Here is an 18,653-nt window from a genome sequence, read left to right on the forward strand (position 1 = left end):
CTGGAGCTCCCCAGATGGCTCCCTGCACTCTAGGATAGACTTTGTCTTCACCTCCCAAACAGTGAGGGGGGGACAGAGTACTATGATACCTGTCCACTTCTCTGACCATCGAGCTATCCACTTCCAGGGTGAACTGACGGGCAAGTTCCTAGCAGGACCGGGAGCCTGGAAGTTGAACAGCTCCCTGCTGAGAGAAGAGAGACTGGAAGCCGACCTAAGGGAGATGTACAGGTCATGGCAGGAAATGAAGGACGGCTTCCAGTCGACAGGAGAGTGGTGGGAATGGGTCAAGGGAAAGGTCCAAGACTTTTTTAAGAATGCGGGGAGGAGGAAAGCTCAGGGGAGGAAGAGGGAGTGTAAAAAACTGCAGCGAGAGCTGCAGGAGCTGCACGACCTCCAACTCAAGGGATGGGACGTAAGGGTTCCCTTGGAGGAAGTCAAGAAAGGGCTGAGCCAGCACTTTCGGGATGAGTCCAGGGGCATCATCTTCCGGTCCAAAGTGGAGAACCTGGAAAAGGGGGAGAAATGCAACTCCTTCTTCTTCAGGAAAGTCTACGCTGCGCACACCCCTCTGGTTGAACTGCGCGACAAGGAGGGAAAACTCTGTAACTCAAGGGATGGCATAATGAAGGTGGCGACCGACTTTTATGGGGACCTCTATGCGGAGAAGAGGTCAGTGGGACACCAGGCAGAAAAGTTTCTGTCGGGTATCCCAAGAACGGTCTCCCCAGCAGCGCAAGCCGCACTGAATGCTCCCCTCACACTGCAGGAGCTGCACCTTGCGACCAAATCTTTCAAGACAGGCAAAACACCGGGAAGTGACGGTCTCCCAGCCGAATTTTACGTCACTATGTGGGACATAGTAGGACCAGACCTACTCGAGGTGTACAAAGAGATGGTCGCAGGTGGTAGCATGCCTCAGTCTATGAGAGAAAGTATCATCACGCTCTTGTACAAACGGAAGGGAGAGAAGTGTGACCTCAAGAACTGGAGGCCCATCTCTCTCCTAAACGTGGACTACAAGATTCTGGCAAAGACAATGGCGACTAGACTCAGGGGTGCTATCGGTGAGATTGTCCACCCCGACCAGACCTGTGGGGTCCCTGGACGTAGGGTCGCTGACAGCCTCGCCCTGATCAGGGACACAATCCAGTATGTCACGGACCGCAAGGTTCGGGCAGCGCTGGTGTGCCTTGACCAGGAGAAGGCCTTCGACCGCGTCTCCCATGAATTCATGGACAGGGTACTCAGAGGGTTTGGGCTGGGGGAATTCTTCTGCAGTTATGTTAGAGTAATGTATAAAGACATATTCAGTTCAGTCATGGTGAATGGTTGGAAAACAGACCCCTTTCCAGTAAAGTCTGGGGTTAGGCAGGGCTGTCCTCTCTCGCCCCCTCTGTTTGTTTGCATTATAGAGCTCTTGGCGGAGTACATCCGGAATAACCCAGACATCAGAGGCATCCCGGCACCAGGAGACGCGAGAAGAGAGGTGAAGTGTTCTCTCTACATGGATGATGTCACCCTCTTCTGTGCAGACAGTCAATCGGTGTCAGAGCTTCTGAGGACCTGCGAAGACTTTGGCCAGGCATCGGGCGCAAAGATAAATGCAGCAAAATCCCAAACCATGCTGTTTGGACACTGGGATAGCAACCAGGAGCCCCTTCCCTTCCCAATCGAGAAGGATTTCATCAAGATCCTTGGGGTCTGGTATGGGAAGGAGGGGGCAGCGCTGAAAAGCTGGAAGGAACGCCTGGCCAAGGTCAAACAGAAACTGGGTCTCTGGAGTCTCCGCAAACTGAGCATGGAAGGGAAGGCTCTGGTGCTGAGAAATGATGCGCTGCCTGTCCTGCAGTATGTGGCCCAAGCGTGGCCCCTCCAAGCCAGAGAGGCGCGGGCCATCAACGCCATGGTCTTCCACTTTGTCTGGGGCTCAAAGATGGACAGAGTTAAGAGATCATCCATGTACAAGGAACCGCGCAAAGGAGGGAAAGGAATCCCGGACCTCCCTACAAGACTGCGGGCCTGCTTTGCCTGCACCTGCGTCAGGATTTCCCTGGGCAACGCCAACAAGACCCACTCAGCCTACCTCCTTTTCCGCTTCTTCCTCACACCAACATGGAGGAGGCTAGGCTGGGACAAGTGGGAAAACAGGGCCCCGTACAACTGGACGCTCCCTTGGTACTACAGGGAGATGGAAAAGTTCATCGCAGATTTTGGCCTTCAGGGGGTGGTGCCTGCATTGTGGAACCCAAGGACAATCCACAACCTGATCCGGTCCCAAGACACCACAGATCCCATTGAGGACCTGCCAGCGGCCACAGTTACCCAGGTGTGGGAAAATGTGGCATCAAACAAACTCCTGAATATTCACAAGGACATTGCCTGGCTGACGGTGAGGGGGGCACTATCTGTGCGAGCATTCATGAACAGACGGGGCCTCTGCCCACACAGGAGCTGCCCAAGGGGGTGCCCGGCAGAGGAAACAGCGTACCACCTCTTCTGGGCATGCCCCTTTGCAAGGAAACTGCGCAGGGCCCTGAACACTGAGTTGAGTGCTCACATCCCACCCCAAGACATTATACACCAGTCTGTGCTGTATGGACTCTTTGCACAGACCCACACACTAGAGGCAATACAGAACGGCTGGAGGATCCTCTGCTGCATGAAGGACATTCTCCTCTACGCAAGGAAACGCCTGGTCCTCAATGATGAGCTGCTGACAACCGAAGCCTGTCGCAGGATGGTCCACGGCCTGCTAAGAGACTACGAAATCAAGGACAGCCTGGAAGATGGGGGCCCTGAGTAAAACCCCCAGCCCAGGCAATCATCCAAAAATAAAATAAAGAAAAAGAGAACTCTTTGCCTACTCAGGCAAAACACGAACACTTTGTAAACCACAGACTCTGAACAGAAAATATATATGTACCCACCCAAATGCCCAAAGTAAAATTGAAACCACCCCTTCTGCTTTGAGGGGGGAATGTAATTGCCACAAAAGTCTTCTTATTGAATTGAATTTATTACCCTTGTATCATCTTTAAGCACTTAATAAAGATATTTTTACAAAAAAAAAAAAAAAAAAAAAAGGCAGAGCTCCCAGGGTGAGGCTCATCCATTGCACATCGGATTTGCTGACCCCTGCGATGTCCCCAAATGCGGGATTCTCGACTGCATTATTTCTGGTAGTGGGGGACTGCGTTCGCGCTTTCCCCTGATTTATTGGTGAAAGAAAGAAAGAGTTTAGTGTGCGAGTCAGGTTGTTTGCACACAGGGCCCAAGCTCGTGCAGCAGAGTTTATTTTGCTGCAGTCAAGAGGGCCAGCCCTGGGCCGTTCAGGGGTCCACAGGCCTGATGGATTGGTGAAATAAAAAAATGTGAAAGTCATGTGTGTCATGTGTAGGTTGGGCCCCTGAATGTTGCTGCGGTCAAGAGGGCCAGCATTCACTGGAGGGGTGAAGTGCACAGGTGCCTAACCCCAGACTTGTGCGCCCCATGATATCAGGTGCCCCGGTAGTTCTTGAAGCCAGCCTGCCCTGCCCGGGCTCTGCTTTCGCGCCCAGGCCCTCCAACCTAAGGAAGGCCCAGCCAGCTCCTGGGGTTTTGGGGGCAGGGGTGAGACTGGCTCCCGGCCGCCGCTGCCGCCCGCCCCGTCCGAGCACCGATCGGGCACGATCGGGCCTTGCCGTGTCCTGGCGGGGGGCACCCCACCCGAGACGCTCTTGTTAAGCGGAGTGACCTGTCGGCTCAGGAGGGCCATGGACCCGCCTGGGGCCGACGGGCCAGTGGGCCCACTGCGCCAGGCCTGCTCGCTTTCCGACTGGGCCTGCTGGCTGGCAGCCAGGTCCGAATTTATGCAAATCTCAGGCCGAGCAGGGCCTGGTGGGAGACATGAACTGTGCCACAATGTGCCTCTTCTGCTGGGCTCTGCCTGCCGGAGCTTCCCCCTGCACGTGGGACAGGCAGCTCCGCAGACGCTCAGGGCTTCCGGGAGGGCTGGGGCTGGGTCAGGGCCGGCCTTCTCACCCTCGCTTAGCGGGGCTTCCAGAACAGGCCCAAGCCCTGCCCTCTGGCTCGCAACTCATACTTACCTGGCAGGGGAGCATCTGTGATCAGCAAGGCAGGCCCCGTACAACTGGACGCTCCCTTGGTACTACAGGGAGATGGAAAAGTTCATCACAGATTTTGGCCTTCAGGGGGTGGTGCCTGCATTGTGGAACCCAAGGACAATCCACAACCTGATCCGGTCCCAAGACACCACAGATCCCATTGAGGACCTGCCAGCGGCCACAGTTACCCAGGTGTGGGAAAATGTGGCATCAAACAAACTCCTGAATATTCACAAGGACATCGCCTGGCTGACGGTGAGGGGGGCACTATCTGTGCGAGCATTCATGAACAGACGGGGCCTCTGCCCACACAGGAGCTGCCCAAGGGGGTGCCCGGCAGAGGAAACAGCGTACCACCTCTTCTGGGCATGCCCCTTTGCAAGGAAACTGCGCAGGGCCCTGAACACTGAGTTGAGTGCTCACATCCCGCCCCAAGACATTATACACCAGTCTGTGCTGTATGGACTCTTTGCACAGACCCACACAGTAGAGGCAATCCAGAACTGCTGGAGGATCCTCTGCTGCCTGAAGGACATTCTCCTCTACGCAAGGAAACGCCTGGTCCTCAATGATGAGCTGCTGACAACCGAAGCCTGTCGCAGGATGGTCCACGGCCTGCTAAGAGACTACGAAATCAAGGACAGCCTGGAAGATGGGGGCCCTGAGTAAAACCCCCAGCCCAGGCAATCATCCAAAAATAAAATAAAGAAAAAGAGAACTCTTTGCCTACTCAGGCAAAACACGAACACTTTGTAAACCACAGACTCTGAACAGAAAATATATATGTACCCACCCAAATGCCCAAAGTAAAATTGAAACCACCCGTTCTGCTTTGAGGGGGGAATGTAATTGCCACAAAAGTCTTCTTATTGAATTGAATTTATTACCCTTGTATCATCTTTAAGCACTTAATAAAGATATTTTTACAAAAAAAAAAAAAAAAAGGCAGAGCTCCCAGGGTGAGGCTCATCCATTGCACATCGGATTTGCTGACCCCTGCGATGTCCCCAAATGCGGGATTCTCGACTGCATTATTTCTGGTAGTGGGGGACTGCGTTCGCGCTTTCCCCTGATTTATTGGTGAAAGAAAGAAAGAGTTTAGTGTGCGAGTCAAGTTGTTTGCACACAGGGCCCAAGCTCGTGCAGCAGAGTTTATTTTGCTGCAGTCAAGAGGGCCAGCCCTGGGCCGTTCAGGGGTCCACAGGCCTGATGGATTGGTGAAATAAAAAAATGTGAAAGTCATGTGTGTCATGTGTAGGTTGGGCCCCTGAATGTTGCTGCGGTCAAGAGGGCCAGCATTCACTGGAGGGGTGAAGTGCACAGGTGCCTAACCCCAGACTTGTGCGCCCCATGATATCAGGTGCCCCGGTAGTTCTTGAAGCCAGCCTGCCCTGCCCGGGCTCTGCTTTCGCGCCCAGGCCCTCCAACCTAAGGAAGGCCCAGCCAGCTCCTGGGGTTTTGGGGGCAGGGGTGAAACTGGCTCCCGGCCGCCGCTGCCGCCCGCCCCGTCCGAGCACCGATCGGGCACGATCGGGCCTTGCCGTGTCCTGGCGGGGGGCACCCCACCCGAGACGCTCTTGTTAAGCGGGGTGACCTGTCGGCTCAGGAGGGCCATGGACCCGCCTGGGGCCGACGGGCCAGTGGGCCCACTGCGCCAGGCCTGCTCGCTTTCCGACTGGGCCTGCTGGCTGGCAGCCAGGTCCGAATTTATGCAAATCTCAGGCCGAGCAGGGCCTGGTGGGAGACATGAACTGTGCCACAATGTGCCTCTTCTGCTGGGCTCTGCCTGCCGGAGCTTCCCCCTGCACGTGGGACAGGCAGCTCCGCAGACGCTCAGGGCTTCCGGGAGGGCTGGGGCTGGGTCAGGGCCGGCCTTCTCACCCTCGCTTAGCGGGGCTTCCAGAACAGGCCCAAGCCCTGCCCTCTGGCTCGCAACTCATACTTACCTGGCAGGGGAGCATCTGTGATCAGCAAGGCAGAGCTCCCAGGGTGAGGCTCATCCATTGCACATCGGATTTGCTGACCCATCCGATGTCCCCAAATGCGGGATTCTCGACTGCATTATTTCTGGTAGTGGGGGACTGCGTTCGCGCTTTCCCCTGATTTATTGGTGAAAGAAAGAAAGAGTTTAGTGTGCGAGTCAGGTTGTTTGCACACAGGGCCCAAGCTCGTGCAGCAGAGTTTATTTTGCTGCAGTCAAGAGGGCCAGCCCTGGGCCGTTCAGGGGTCCACAGGCCTGATGGATTGGTGAAATAAAAAAATGTGAAAGTCATGTGTGTCATGTGTAGGTTGGGCCCCTGAATGTTGCTGCGGTCAAGAGGGCCAGCATTCACTGGAGGGGTGAAGTGCACAGGTGCCTAACCCCAGACTTGTGCGCCCCATGATATCAGGTGCCCCGGTAGTTCTTGAAGCCAGCCTGCCCTGCCCGGGCTCTGCTTTCGCGCCCAGGCCCTCCAACCTAAGGAAGGCCCAGCCAGCTCCTGGGGTTTTGGGGGCAGGGGTGAGACTGGCTCCCGGCCGCCGCTGCCGCCCGCCCCGTCCGAGCACCGATCGGGCACGATCGGGCCTTGCCGTGTCCTGGCGGGGGGCACCCCACCCGAGACGCTCTTGTTAAGCGGGGTGACCTGTCGGCTCAGGAGGGCCATGGACCCGCCTGGGGCCGACGGGCCAGTGGGCCCACTGCGCCAGGCCTGCTCGCTTTCCGACTGGGCCTGCTGGCTGGCAGCCAGGTCCGAATTTATGCAAATCTCAGGCCGAGCAGGGCCTGGTGGGAGACATGAACTGTGCCACAATGTGCCTCTTCTGCTGGGCTCTGCCTGCCGGAGCTTCCCCCTGCACGTGGGACAGGCAGCTCCGCAGACGCTCAGGGCTTCCGGGGGGGCTGGGGCTGGGTCAGGGCCGGCCTTCTCACCCTCGCTTAGCGGGGCTTCCAGAACAGGCCCAAGCCCTGCCCTCTGGCTCGCAACTCATACTTACCTGGCAGGGGAGCATCTGTGATCAGCAAGGCAGGCCCCGTACAACTGGACGCTCCCTTGGTACTACAGGGAGATGGAAAAGTTCATCACAGATTTTGGCCTTCAGGGGGTGGTGCCTGCATTGTGGAACCCAAGGACAATCCACAACCTGATCCGGTCCCAAGACACCACAGATCCCATTGAGGACCTGCCAGCGGCCACAGTTACCCAGGTGTGGGAAAATGTGGCATCAAACAAACTCCTGAATATTCACAAGGACATCGCCTGGCTGACGGTGAGGGGGGCACTATCTGTGCGAGCATTCATGAACAGACGGGGCCTCTGCCCACACAGGAGCTGCCCAAGGGGGTGCCCGGCAGAGGAAACAGCGTACCACCTCTTCTGGGCATGCCCCTTTGCAAGGAAACTGCGCAGGGCCCTGAACACTGAGTTGAGTGCTCACATCCCGCCCCAAGACATTATACACCAGTCTGTGCTGTATGGACTCTTTGCACAGACCCACACAGTAGAGGCAATCCAGAACTGCTGGAGGATCCTCTGCTGCCTGAAGGACATTCTCCTCTACGCAAGGAAACGCCTGGTCCTCAATGATGAGCTGCTGACAACCGAAGCCTGTCGCAGGATGGTCCACGGCCTGCTAAGAGACTACGAAATCAAGGACAGCCTGGAAGATGGGGGCCCTGAGTAAAACCCCCAGCCCAGGCAATCATCCAAAAATAAAATAAAGAAAAAGAGAACTCTTTGCCTACTCAGGCAAAACACGAACACTTTGTAAACCACAGACTCTGAACAGAAAATATATATGTACCCACCCAAATGCCCAAAGTAAAATTGAAACCACCCCTTCTGCTTTGAGGGGGGAATGTAATTGCCACAAAAGTCTTCTTATTGAATTGAATTTATTACCCTTGTATCATCTTTAAGCACTTAATAAAGATATTTTTACAAAAAAAAAAAAAAAAAGGCAGAGCTCCCAGGGTGAGGCTCATCCATTGCACATCGGATTTGCTGACCCCTGCGATGTCCCCAAATGCGGGATTCTCGACTGCATTATTTCTGGTAGTGGGGGACTGCGTTCGTGCTTTCCCCTGATTTATTGGTGAAAGAAAGAAAGAGTTTAGTGTGCGAGTCAGGTTGTTTGCACACAGGGCCCAAGCTCGTGCAGCAGAGTTTATTTTGCTGCAGTCAAGAGGGCCAGCCCTGGGCCGTTCAGGGGTCCACAGGCCTGATGGATTGGTGAAATAAAAAAATGTGAAAGTCATGTGTGTCATGTGTAGGTTGGGCCCCTGAATGTTGCTGCGGTCAAGAGGGCCAGCATTCACTGGAGGGGTGAAGTGCACAGGTGCCTAACCCCAGACTTGTGCGCCCCATGATATCAGGTGCCCCGGTAGTTCTTGAAGCCAGCCTGTCCTGCCCGGGCTCTGCTTTCGCGCCCAGGCCCTCCAACCTAAGGAAGGCCCAGCCAGCTCCTGGGGTTTTGGGGGCAGGGGTGAGACTGGCTCCCGGCCGCCGCTGCCGCCCGCCCCGTCCGAGCACCGGATCGGGCACGATCGGGCCTTGCCTTCACGGCCTTGCCGTGTCCTGGCGGGGGGCACCCCACCCGAGACGCTCTTGTTAAGCGGGGTGACCTGTCGGCCCAGGAGGGCCATGGACCCGCCTGGGGCCGACGGGCCAGTGGGCCCACTGCGCCAGGCCTGCTCGCTTTCCGACTGGGCCTGCTGGCTGGCAGCCAGGTCCGAATTTATGCAAATCTCAGGCCGAGCAGGGCCTGGTGGGAGACATGAACTGTGCCACAATGTGCCTCTTCTGCTGGGCTCTGCCTGCCGGAGCTTCCCCCTGCACGTGGGACAGGCAGCTCCGCAGACGCTCAGGGCTTCCGGGAGGGCTGGGGCTGGGCCAGGGCCGGCCTTCTCACCCTCGCTTAGCGGGGCTTCCAGAACAGGCCCAAGCCCTGCCCTCTGGCTCGCAACTCATACTTACCTGGCAGGGGAGCATCTGTGATCAGCAAGGCAGAGCTCCCAGGGTGAGGCTCATCCATTGCACATCGGATTTGCTGACCCCTGCGATGTCCCCAAATGCGGGATTCTCGACTGCATTATTTCTGGTAGTGGGGGACTGCGTTCGCGCTTTCCCCTGATTTATTGGTGAAAGAAAGAAAGAGTTTAGTGTGCGAGTCAGGTTGTTTGCGCACACAGGGCCCAAGCTCGTGCAGCAGAGTTTATTTTGCTGCAGTCAAGAGGGCCAGCCCTGGGCCGTTCAGGGGTCCACAGGCCTGATGGATTGGTGAAATAAAAAAATGTGAAAGTCATGTGTGTCATGTGTAGGTTGGGCCCCTGAATGTTGCTGCGGTCAAGAGGGCCAGCATTCACTGGAGGGGTGAAGTGCACAGGTGCCTAACCCCAGACTTGTGCGCCCCATGATATCAGGTGCCCCGGTAGTTCTTGAAGCCAGCCTGCCCTGCCCGGGCTCTGCTTTCGAGCCCAGGCCCTCCAACCTAAGGAAGGACCAGCCAGCTCCTGGGGTTTTGGGGGCAGGGGTGAGACTGGCTCCCGGCCGCCGCTGCCGCCCGCCCCGTCCGAGCACCGATCGGGCACGATCGGGCCTTGCCGTGTCCTGGCGGGGGGCACCCCACCCGAGACGCTCTTGTTAAGCGGAGTGACCTGTCGGCTCAGGAGGGCCATGGACCCGCCTGGGGCCGACGGGCCAGTGGGCCCACTGCGCCAGGCCTGCTCGCTTTCCGACTGGGCCTGCTGGCTGGCAGCCAGGTCCGAATTTATGCAAATCTCAGGCCGAGCAGGGCCTGGTGGGAGACATGAACTGTGCCACAATGTGCCTCTTCTGCTGGGCTCTGCCTGCCGGAGCTTCCCCCTGCACGTGGGACAGGCAGCTCCGCAGACGCTCAGGGCTTCCGGGAGGGCTGGGGCTGGGTCAGGGCCGGCCTTCTCACCCTCGCTTAGCGGGGCTTCCAGAACAGGCCCAAGCCCTGCCCTCTGGCTCGCAACTCATACTTACCTGGCAGGGGAGCATCTGTGATCAGCAAGGCAGAGCTCCCAGGGTGAGGCTCATCCATTGCACATCGGATTTGCTGACCCCTGCGATGTCCCCAAATGCGGGATTCTCGACTGCATTATTTCTGGTAGTGGGGGAATGCGTTCGCGCTTTCCCCTGATTTATTGGTGAAAGAAAGAAAGAGTTTAGTGTGCGAGTCAGGTTGTTTGCACACAGGGCCCAAGCTCGTGCAGCAGAGTTTATTTTGCTGCAGTCAAGAGGGCCAGCCCTGGGCCGTTCAGGGGTCCACAGGCCTGATGGATTGGTGAAATAAAAAAATGTGAAAGTCATGTGTGTCATGTGTAGGTTGGGCCCCTGAATGTTGCTGCGGTCAAGAGGGCCAGCATTCACTGGAGGGGTGAAGTGCACAGGTGCCTAACCCCAGACTTGTGCGCCCCATGATATCAGGTGCCCCGGTAGTTCTTGAAGCCAGCCTGCCCTGCCCGGGCTCTGCTTTCGCGCCCAGGCCCTCCAACCTAAGGAAGGCCCAGCCAGCTCCTGGGGTTTTGGGGGCAGGGGTGAAACTGGCTCCCGGCCGCCGCTGCCGCCCGCCCCGTCCGAGCACCGATCGGGCACGATCGGGCCTTGCCGTGTCCTGGCGGGGGGCACCCCACCCGAGACGCTCTTGTTAAGCGGGGTGACCTGTCGGCTCAGGAGGGCCATGGACCCGCCTGGGGCCGACGGGCCAGTGGGCCCACTGCGCCAGGCCTGCTCGCTTTCCGACTGGGCCTGCTGGCTGGCAGCCAGGTCCGAATTTATGCAAATCTCAGGCCGAGCAGGGCCTGGTGGGAGACATGAACTGTGCCACAATGTGCCTCTTCTGCTGGGCTCTGCCTGCCGGAGCTTCCCCCTGCACGTGGGACAGGCAGCTCCGCAGACGCTCAGGGCTTCCGGGAGGGCTGGGGCTGGGTCAGGGCCGGCCTTCTCACCCTCGCTTAGCGGGGCTTCCAGAACAGGCCCAAGCCCTGCCCTCTGGCTCGCAACTCATACTTACCTGGCAGGGGAGCATCTGTGATCAGCAAGGCAGAGCTCCCAGGGTGAGGCTCATCCATTGCACATCGGATTTGCTGACCCATCCGATGTCCCCAAATGCGGGATTCTCGACTGCATTATTTCTGGTAGTGGGGGACTGCGTTCGCGCTTTCCCCTGATTTATTGGTGAAAGAAAGAAAGAGTTTAGTGTGCGAGTCAGGTTGTTTGCACACAGGGCCCAAGCTCGTGCAGCAGAGTTTATTTTGCTGCAGTCAAGAGGGCCAGCCCTGGGCCGTTCAGGGGTCCACAGGCCTGATGGATTGGTGAAATAAAAAAATGTGAAAGTCATGTGTGTCATGTGTAGGTTGGGCCCCTGAATGTTGCTGCGGTCAAGAGGGCCAGCATTCACTGGAGGGGTGAAGTGCACAGGTGCCTAACCCCAGACTTGTGCGCCCCATGATATCAGGTGCCCCGGTAGTTCTTGAAGCCAGCCTGCCCTGCCCGGGCTCTGCTTTCGCGCCCAGGCCCTCCAACCTAAGGAAGGCCCAGCCAGCTCCTGGGGTTTTGGGGGCAGGGGTGAGACTGGCTCCCGGCCGCCGCTGCCGCCCGCCCCGTCCGAGCACCGATCGGGCACGATCGGGCCTTGCCGTGTCCTGGCGGGGGGCACCCCACCCGAGACGCTCTTGTTAAGCGGGGTGACCTGTCGGCTCAGGAGGGCCATGGACCCGCCTGGGGCCGACGGGCCAGTGGGCCCACTGCGCCAGGCCTGCTCGCTTTCCGACTGGGCCTGCTGGCTGGCAGCCAGGTCCGAATTTATGCAAATCTCAGGCCGAGCAGGGCCTGGTGGGAGACATGAACTGTGCCACAATGTGCCTCTTCTGCTGGGCTCTGCCTGCCGGAGCTTCCCCCTGCACGTGGGACAGGCAGCTCCGCAGACGCTCAGGGCTTCCGGGGGGGCTGGGGCTGGGTCAGGGCCGGCCTTCTCACCCTCGCTTAGCGGGGCTTCCAGAACAGGCCCAAGCCCTGCCCTCTGGCTCGCAACTCATACTTACCTGGCAGGGGAGCATCTGTGATCAGCAAGGCAGGCCCCGTACAACTGGACGCTCCCTTGGTACTACAGGGAGATGGAAAAGTTCATCACAGATTTTGGCCTTCAGGGGGTGGTGCCTGCATTGTGGAACCCAAGGACAATCCACAACCTGATCCGGTCCCAAGACACCACAGATCCCATTGAGGACCTGCCAGCGGCCACAGTTACCCAGGTGTGGGAAAATGTGGCATCAAACAAACTCCTGAATATTCACAAGGACATCGCCTGGCTGACGGTGAGGGGGGCACTATCTGTGCGAGCATTCATGAACAGACGGGGCCTCTGCCCACACAGGAGCTGCCCAAGGGGGTGCCCGGCAGAGGAAACAGCGTACCACCTCTTCTGGGCATGCCCCTTTGCAAGGAAACTGCGCAGGGCCCTGAACACTGAGTTGAGTGCTCACATCCCGCCCCAAGACATTATACACCAGTCTGTGCTGTATGGACTCTTTGCACAGACCCACACAGTAGAGGCAATCCAGAACTGCTGGAGGATCCTCTGCTGCCTGAAGGACATTCTCCTCTACGCAAGGAAACGCCTGGTCCTCAATGATGAGCTGCTGACAACCGAAGCCTGTCGCAGGATGGTCCACGGCCTGCTAAGAGACTACGAAATCAAGGACAGCCTGGAAGATGGGGGCCCTGAGTAAAACCCCCAGCCCAGGCAATCATCCAAAAATAAAATAAAGAAAAAGAGAACTCTTTGCCTACTCAGGCAAAACACGAACACTTTGTAAACCACAGACTCTGAACAGAAAATATATATGTACCCACCCAAATGCCCAAAGTAAAATTGAAACCACCCCTTCTGCTTTGAGGGGGGAATGTAATTGCCACAAAAGTCTTCTTATTGAATTGAATTTATTACCCTTGTATCATCTTTAAGCACTTAATAAAGATATTTTTACAAAAAAAAAAAAAAAAAGGCAGAGCTCCCAGGGTGAGGCTCATCCATTGCACATCGGATTTGCTGACCCCTGCGATGTCCCCAAATGCGGGATTCTCGACTGCATTATTTCTGGTAGTGGGGGACTGCGTTCGCGCTTTCCCCTGATTTATTGGTGAAAGAAAGAAAGAGTTTAGTGTGCGAGTCAGGTTGTTTGCACACAGGGCCCAAGCTCGTGCAGCAGAGTTTATTTTGCTGCAGTCAAGAGGGCCAGCCCTGGGCCGTTCAGGGGTCCACAGGCCTGATGGATTGGTGAAATAAAAAAATGTGAAAGTCATGTGTGTCATGTGTAGGTTGGGCCCCTGAATGTTGCTGCGGTCAAGAGGGCCAGCATTCACTGGAGGGGTGAAGTGCACAGGTGCCTAACCCCAGACTTGTGCGCCCCATGATATCAGGTGCCCCGGTAGTTCTTGAAGCCAGCCTGCCCTGCCCGGGCTCTGCTTTCGCGCCCAGGCCCTCCAACCTAAGGAAGGCCCAGCCAGCTCCTGGGGTTTTGGGGGCAGGGGTGAAACTGGCTCCCGGCCGCCGCTGCCGCCCGCCCCGTCCGAGCACCGATCGGGCACGATCGGGCCTTGCCGTGTCCTGGCGGGGGGCACCCCACCCGAGACGCTCTTGTTAAGCGGGGTGACCTGTCGGCTCAGGAGGGCCATGGACCCGCCTGGGGCCGACGGGCCAGTGGGCCCACTGCGCCAGGCCTGCTCGCTTTCCGACTGGGCCTGCTGGCTGGCAGCCAGGTCCGAATTTATGCAAATCTCAGGCCGAGCAGGGCCTGGTGGGAGACATGAACTGTGCCACAATGTGCCTCTTCTGCTGGGCTCTGCCTGCCGGAGCTTCCCCCTGCACGTGGGACAGGCAGCTCCGCAGACGCTCAGGGCTTCCGGGAGGGCTGGGGCTGGGTCAGGGCCGGCCTTCTCACCCTCGCTTAGCGGGGCTTCCAGAACAGGCCCAAGCCCTGCCCTCTGGCTCGCAACTCATACTTACCTGGCAGGGGAGCATCTGTGATCAGCAAGGCAGAGCTCCCAGGGTGAGACTCATCCATTGCACATCGGATTTGCTGACCCATCCGATGTCCCCAAATGTGGGATTCTCGACTGCATTATTTCTGGTAGTGGGGGACTGCGTTCGCGCTTTCCCCTGATTTATTGGTGAAAGAAAGAAAGAGTTTAGTGTGCGAGTCAGGTTGTTTGCACACAGGGCCCAAGCTCGTGCAGCAGGGTTTATTTTGCTGCAGTCAAGAGGGCCAGCCCTGGGCCGTTCAGGGGTCCACAGGCCTGATGGATTGGTGAAATAAAAAAATGTGAAAGTCATGTGTGTCATGTGTAGGTTGGGCCCCTGAATGTTGCTGCGGTCAAGAGGGCCAGCATTCACTGGAGGGGTGAAGTGCACAGGTGCCTAACCCCAGACTTGTGCGCCCCATGATATCAGGTGCCCCGGTAGTTCTTGAAGCCAGCCTGCCCTGCCCGGGCTCTGCTTTCGCGCCCAGGCCCTCCAACCTAAGGAAGGCCCAGCCAGCTCCTGGGGTTTTGGGGGCAGGGGTGAGACTGGCTCCCGGCCGCCGCTGCCGCCCGCCCCGTCCGAGCACCGATCGGGCACGATCGGGCCTTGCCGTGTCCTGGCGGGGGGCACCCCACCCGAGACGCTCTTGTTAAGCGGGGTGACCTGTCGGCTCAGGAGGGCCATGGACCCGCCTGGGGCCGACGGGCCAGTGGGCCCACTGCGCCAGGCCTGCTCGCTTTCCAACTGGGCCTGCTGGCTGGCAGCCAGGTCCGAATTTATGCAAATCTCAGGCCGAGCAGGGCCTGGTGGGAGACATGAACTGTGCCACAATGTGCCTCTTCTGCTGGGCTCTGCCTGCCGGAGCTTCCCCCTGCACGTGGGACAGGCAGCTCCGCAGACGCTCAGGGCTTCCGGGGGGGCTGGGGCTGGGTCAGGGCCGGCCTTCTCACCCTCGCTTAGCGGGGCTTCCAGAACAGGCCCAAGCCCTGCCCTCTGGCTCGCAACTCATACTTACCTGGCAGGGGAGCATCTGTGATCAGCAAGGCAGGCCCCGTACAACTGGACGCTCCCTTGGTACTACAGGGAGATGGAAAAGTTCATCACAGATTTTGGCCTTCAGGGGGTGGTGCCTGCATTGTGGAACCCAAGGACAATCCACAACCTGATCCGGTCCCAAGACACCACAGATCCCATTGAGGACCTGCCAGCGGCCACAGTTACCCAGGTGTGGGAAAATGTGGCATCAAACAAACTCCTGAATATTCACAAGGACATCGCCTGGCTGACGGTGAGGGGGGCACTATCTGTGCGAGCATTCATGAACAGACGGGGCCTCTGCCCACACAGGAGCTGCCCAAGGGGGTGCCCGGCAGAGGAAACAGCGTACCACCTCTTCTGGGCATGCCCCTTTGCAAGGAAACTGCGCAGGGCCCTGAACACTGAGTTGAGTGCTCACATCCCGCCCCAAGACATTATACACCAGTCTGTGCTGTATGGACTCTTTGCACAGACCCACACAGTAGAGGCAATCCAGAACTGCTGGAGGATCCTCTGCTGCCTGAAGGACATTCTCCTCTACGCAAGGAAACGCCTGGTCCTCAATGATGAGCTGCTGACAACCGAAGCCTGTCGCAGGATGGTCCACGGCCTGCTAAGAGACTACGAAATCAAGGACAGCCTGGAAGATGGGGGCCCTGAGTAAAACCCCCAGCCCAGGCAATCATCCAAAAATAAAATAAAGAAAAAGAGAACTCTTTGCCTACTCAGGCAAAACACGAACACTTTGTAAACCACAGACTCTGAACAGAAAATATATATGTACCCACCCAAATGCCCAAAGTAAAATTGAAACCACCCCTTCTGCTTTGAGGGGGGAATGTAATTGCCACAAAAGTCTTCTTATTGAATTGAATTTATTACCCTTGTATCATCTTTAAGCACTTAATAAAGATATTTTTACAAAAAAAAAAAAAAAAAGGCAGAGCTCCCAGGGTGAGGCTCATCCATTGCACATCGGATTTGCTGACCCCTGCGATGTCCCCAAATGCGGGATTCTCGACTGCATTATTTCTGGTAGTGGGGGACTGCGTTCGTGCTTTCCCCTGATTTATTGGTGAAAGAAAGAAAGAGTTTAGTGTGCGAGTCAGGTTGTTTGCACACAGGGCCCAAGCTCGTGCAGCAGAGTTTATTTTGCTGCAGTCAAGAGGGCCAGCCCTGGGCCGTTCAGGGGTCCACAGGCCTGATGGATTGGTGAAATAAAAAAATGTGAAAGTCATGTGTGTCATGTGTAGGTTGGGCCCCTGAATGTTGCTGCGGTCAAGAGGGCCAGCATTCACTGGAGGGGTGAAGTGCACAGGTGCCTAACCCCAGACTTGTGCGCCCCATGATATCAGGTGCCCCGGTAGTTCTTGAAGCCAGCCTGTCCTGCCCGGGCTCTGCTTTCGCGCCCAGGCCCTCCAACCTAAGGAAGGCCCAGCCAGCTCCTGGGGTTTTGGGGGCAGGGGTGAGACTGGCTCCCGGCCGCCGCTGCCGCCCGCCCCGTCCGAGCACCGGATCGGGCACGATCGGGCCTTGCCTTCACGGCCTTGCCGTGTCCTGGCGGGGGGCACCCCACCCGAGACGCTCTTGTTAAGCGGGGTGACCTGTCGGCTCAGGAGGGCCATGGACCCGCCTGGGGCCGACGGGCCAGTGGGCCCACTGCGCCAGGCCTGCTCGCTTTCCGACTGGGCCTGCTGGCTGGCAGCCAGGTCCGAATTTATGCAAATCTCAGGCCGAGCAGGGCCTGGTGGGAGACATGAACTGTGCCACAATGTGCCTCTTCTGCTGGGCTCTGCCTGCCGGAGCTTCCCCCTGCACGTGGGACAGGCAGCTCCGCAGACGCTCAGGGCTTCCGGGAGGGCTGGGGCTGGGTCAGGGCCGGCCTTCTCACCCTCGCTTAGCGGGGCTTCCAGAACAGGCCCAAGCCCTGCCCTCTGGCTCGCAACTCATACTTACCTGGCAGGGGAGCATCTGTGATCAGCAAGGCAGAGCTCCCAGGGTGAGGCTCATCCATTGCACATCGGATTTGCTGACCCCTGCGATGTCCCCAAATGCGGGATTCTCGACTGCATTATTTCTGGTAGTGGGGGACTGCGTTCGCGCTTTCCCCTGATTTATTGGTGAAAGAAAGAAAGAGTTTAGTGTGCGAGTCAGGTTGTTTGCGCACACAGGGCCCAAGCTCGTGCAGCAGAGTTTATTTTGCTGCAGTCAAGAGGGCCAGCCCTGGGCCGTTCAGGGGTCCACAGGCCTGATGGATTGGTGAAATAAAAAAATGTGAAAGTCATGTGTGTCATGTGTAGGTTGGGCCCCTGAATGTTGCTGCGGTCAAGAGGGCCAGCATTCACTGGAGGGGTGAAGTGCACAGGTGCCTAACCCCAGACTTGTGCGCCCCATGATATCAGGTGCCCCGGTAGTTCTTGAAGCCAGCCTGCCCTGCCCGGGCTCTGCTTTCGCGCCCAGGCCCTCCAACCTAAGGAAGGCCCAGCCAGCTCCTGGGGTTTTGGGGGCAGGGGTGAGACTGGCTCCCGGCCGCCGCTGCCGCCCGCCCCGTCCGAGCACCGATCGGGCACGATCGGGCCTTGCCGTGTCCTGGCGGGGGGCACCCCACCCGAGACGCTCTTGTTAAGCGGGGTGACCTGTCGGCTCAGGAGGGCCATGGACCCGCCTGGGGCCGACGGGCCAGTGGGCCCACTGCGCCAGGCCTGCTCGCTTTCCGACTGGGCCTGCTGGCTGGCAGCCAGGTCCGAATTTATGCAAATCTCAGGCCGAGCAGGGCCTGGTGGGAGACATGAACTGTGCCACAATGTGCCTCTTCTGCTGGGCTCTGCCTGCCGGAGCTTCCCCCTGCACGTGGGACAGGCAGCTCCGCAGACGCTCAGGGCTTCCGGGGGGGCTGGGGCTGGGTCAGGGCCGGCCTTCTCACCCTCGCTTAGCGGGGCTTCCAGAACAGGCCCAAGCCCTGCCCTCTGGCTCGCAACTCATACTTACCTGGCAGGGGAGCATCTGTGATCAGCAAGGCAGGCCCCGTACAACTGGACGCTCCCTTGGTACTACAGGGAGATGGAAAAGTTCATCACAGATTTTGGCCTTCAGGGGGTGGTGCCTGCATTGTGGAACCCAAGGACAATCCACAACCTGATCCGGTCCCAAGACACCACAGATCCCATTGAGGACCTGCCAGCGGCCACAGTTACCCAGGTGTGGGAAAATGTGGCATCAAACAAACTCCTGAATATTCACAAGGACATCGCCTGGCTGACGGTGAGGGGGGCACTATCTGTGCGAGCATTCATGAACAGACGGGGCCTCTGCCCACACAGGAGCTGCCCAAGGGGGTGCCCGGCAGAGGAAACAGCGTACCACCTCTTCTGGGCATGCCCCTTTGCAAGGAAACTGCGCAGGGCCCTGAACACTGAGTTGAGTGCTCACATCCCGCCCCAAGACATTATACACCAGTCTGTGCTGTATGGACTCTTTGCACAG

At 57.9% G+C, this 18,653-nt stretch overlaps 6 non-coding genes and 5 pseudogenes across 6 annotated transcripts; all 11 read left to right on the forward strand.

Annotated features, from left to right (window-relative positions):
- The first annotated feature begins 3,076 nt into the window (after positions 1–3,076).
- Positions 3,077–3,214, forward strand: LOC138558660 (U1 spliceosomal RNA; annotated as a pseudogene).
- A 1,826-nt stretch (positions 3,215–5,040) lies between these two features.
- Positions 5,041–5,178, forward strand: LOC138558652 (U1 spliceosomal RNA; annotated as a pseudogene).
- An 866-nt stretch (positions 5,179–6,044) lies between these two features.
- LOC138558627 (U1 spliceosomal RNA) lies at positions 6,045–6,208 on the forward strand. Its single transcript, XR_011298769.1, has one exon. It is a non-coding gene; the product is annotated as a U1 spliceosomal RNA (small nuclear RNA).
- A 1,826-nt stretch (positions 6,209–8,034) lies between these two features.
- On the forward strand, positions 8,035–8,172 carry LOC138558663 (U1 spliceosomal RNA; annotated as a pseudogene).
- An 881-nt stretch (positions 8,173–9,053) lies between these two features.
- On the forward strand, positions 9,054–9,217 carry LOC138559089 (U1 spliceosomal RNA). The gene has a single exon (XR_011299149.1). It is a non-coding gene; the product is annotated as a U1 spliceosomal RNA (small nuclear RNA).
- An 868-nt stretch (positions 9,218–10,085) lies between these two features.
- On the forward strand, positions 10,086–10,249 carry LOC138558287 (U1 spliceosomal RNA). Its single transcript, XR_011298439.1, has one exon. It is a non-coding gene; the product is annotated as a U1 spliceosomal RNA (small nuclear RNA).
- An 866-nt stretch (positions 10,250–11,115) lies between these two features.
- Positions 11,116–11,279, forward strand: LOC138558628 (U1 spliceosomal RNA). Its single transcript, XR_011298770.1, has one exon. It is a non-coding gene; the product is annotated as a U1 spliceosomal RNA (small nuclear RNA).
- A 1,826-nt stretch (positions 11,280–13,105) lies between these two features.
- On the forward strand, positions 13,106–13,243 carry LOC138558653 (U1 spliceosomal RNA; annotated as a pseudogene).
- An 866-nt stretch (positions 13,244–14,109) lies between these two features.
- On the forward strand, positions 14,110–14,273 carry LOC138558644 (U1 spliceosomal RNA). Its single transcript, XR_011298786.1, has one exon. It is a non-coding gene; the product is annotated as a U1 spliceosomal RNA (small nuclear RNA).
- Positions 14,274–16,099: 1,826 nt separating this feature from the next.
- LOC138558664 (U1 spliceosomal RNA) lies at positions 16,100–16,237 on the forward strand (annotated as a pseudogene).
- An 881-nt stretch (positions 16,238–17,118) lies between these two features.
- LOC138559090 (U1 spliceosomal RNA) lies at positions 17,119–17,282 on the forward strand. Its single transcript, XR_011299150.1, has one exon. It is a non-coding gene; the product is annotated as a U1 spliceosomal RNA (small nuclear RNA).
- The last annotated feature ends 1,371 nt before the right edge of the window (positions 17,283–18,653 follow it).

The sequence above is a fragment of the Ambystoma mexicanum genome, unplaced genomic scaffold, assembly GCF_040938575.1.
Source record: "Ambystoma mexicanum isolate Mex_15411 unplaced genomic scaffold, UKY_AmexF1_1 Mex_scaf34, whole genome shotgun sequence".
Lineage (NCBI taxonomy): Eukaryota > Metazoa > Chordata > Amphibia > Caudata > Ambystomatidae > Ambystoma > Ambystoma mexicanum.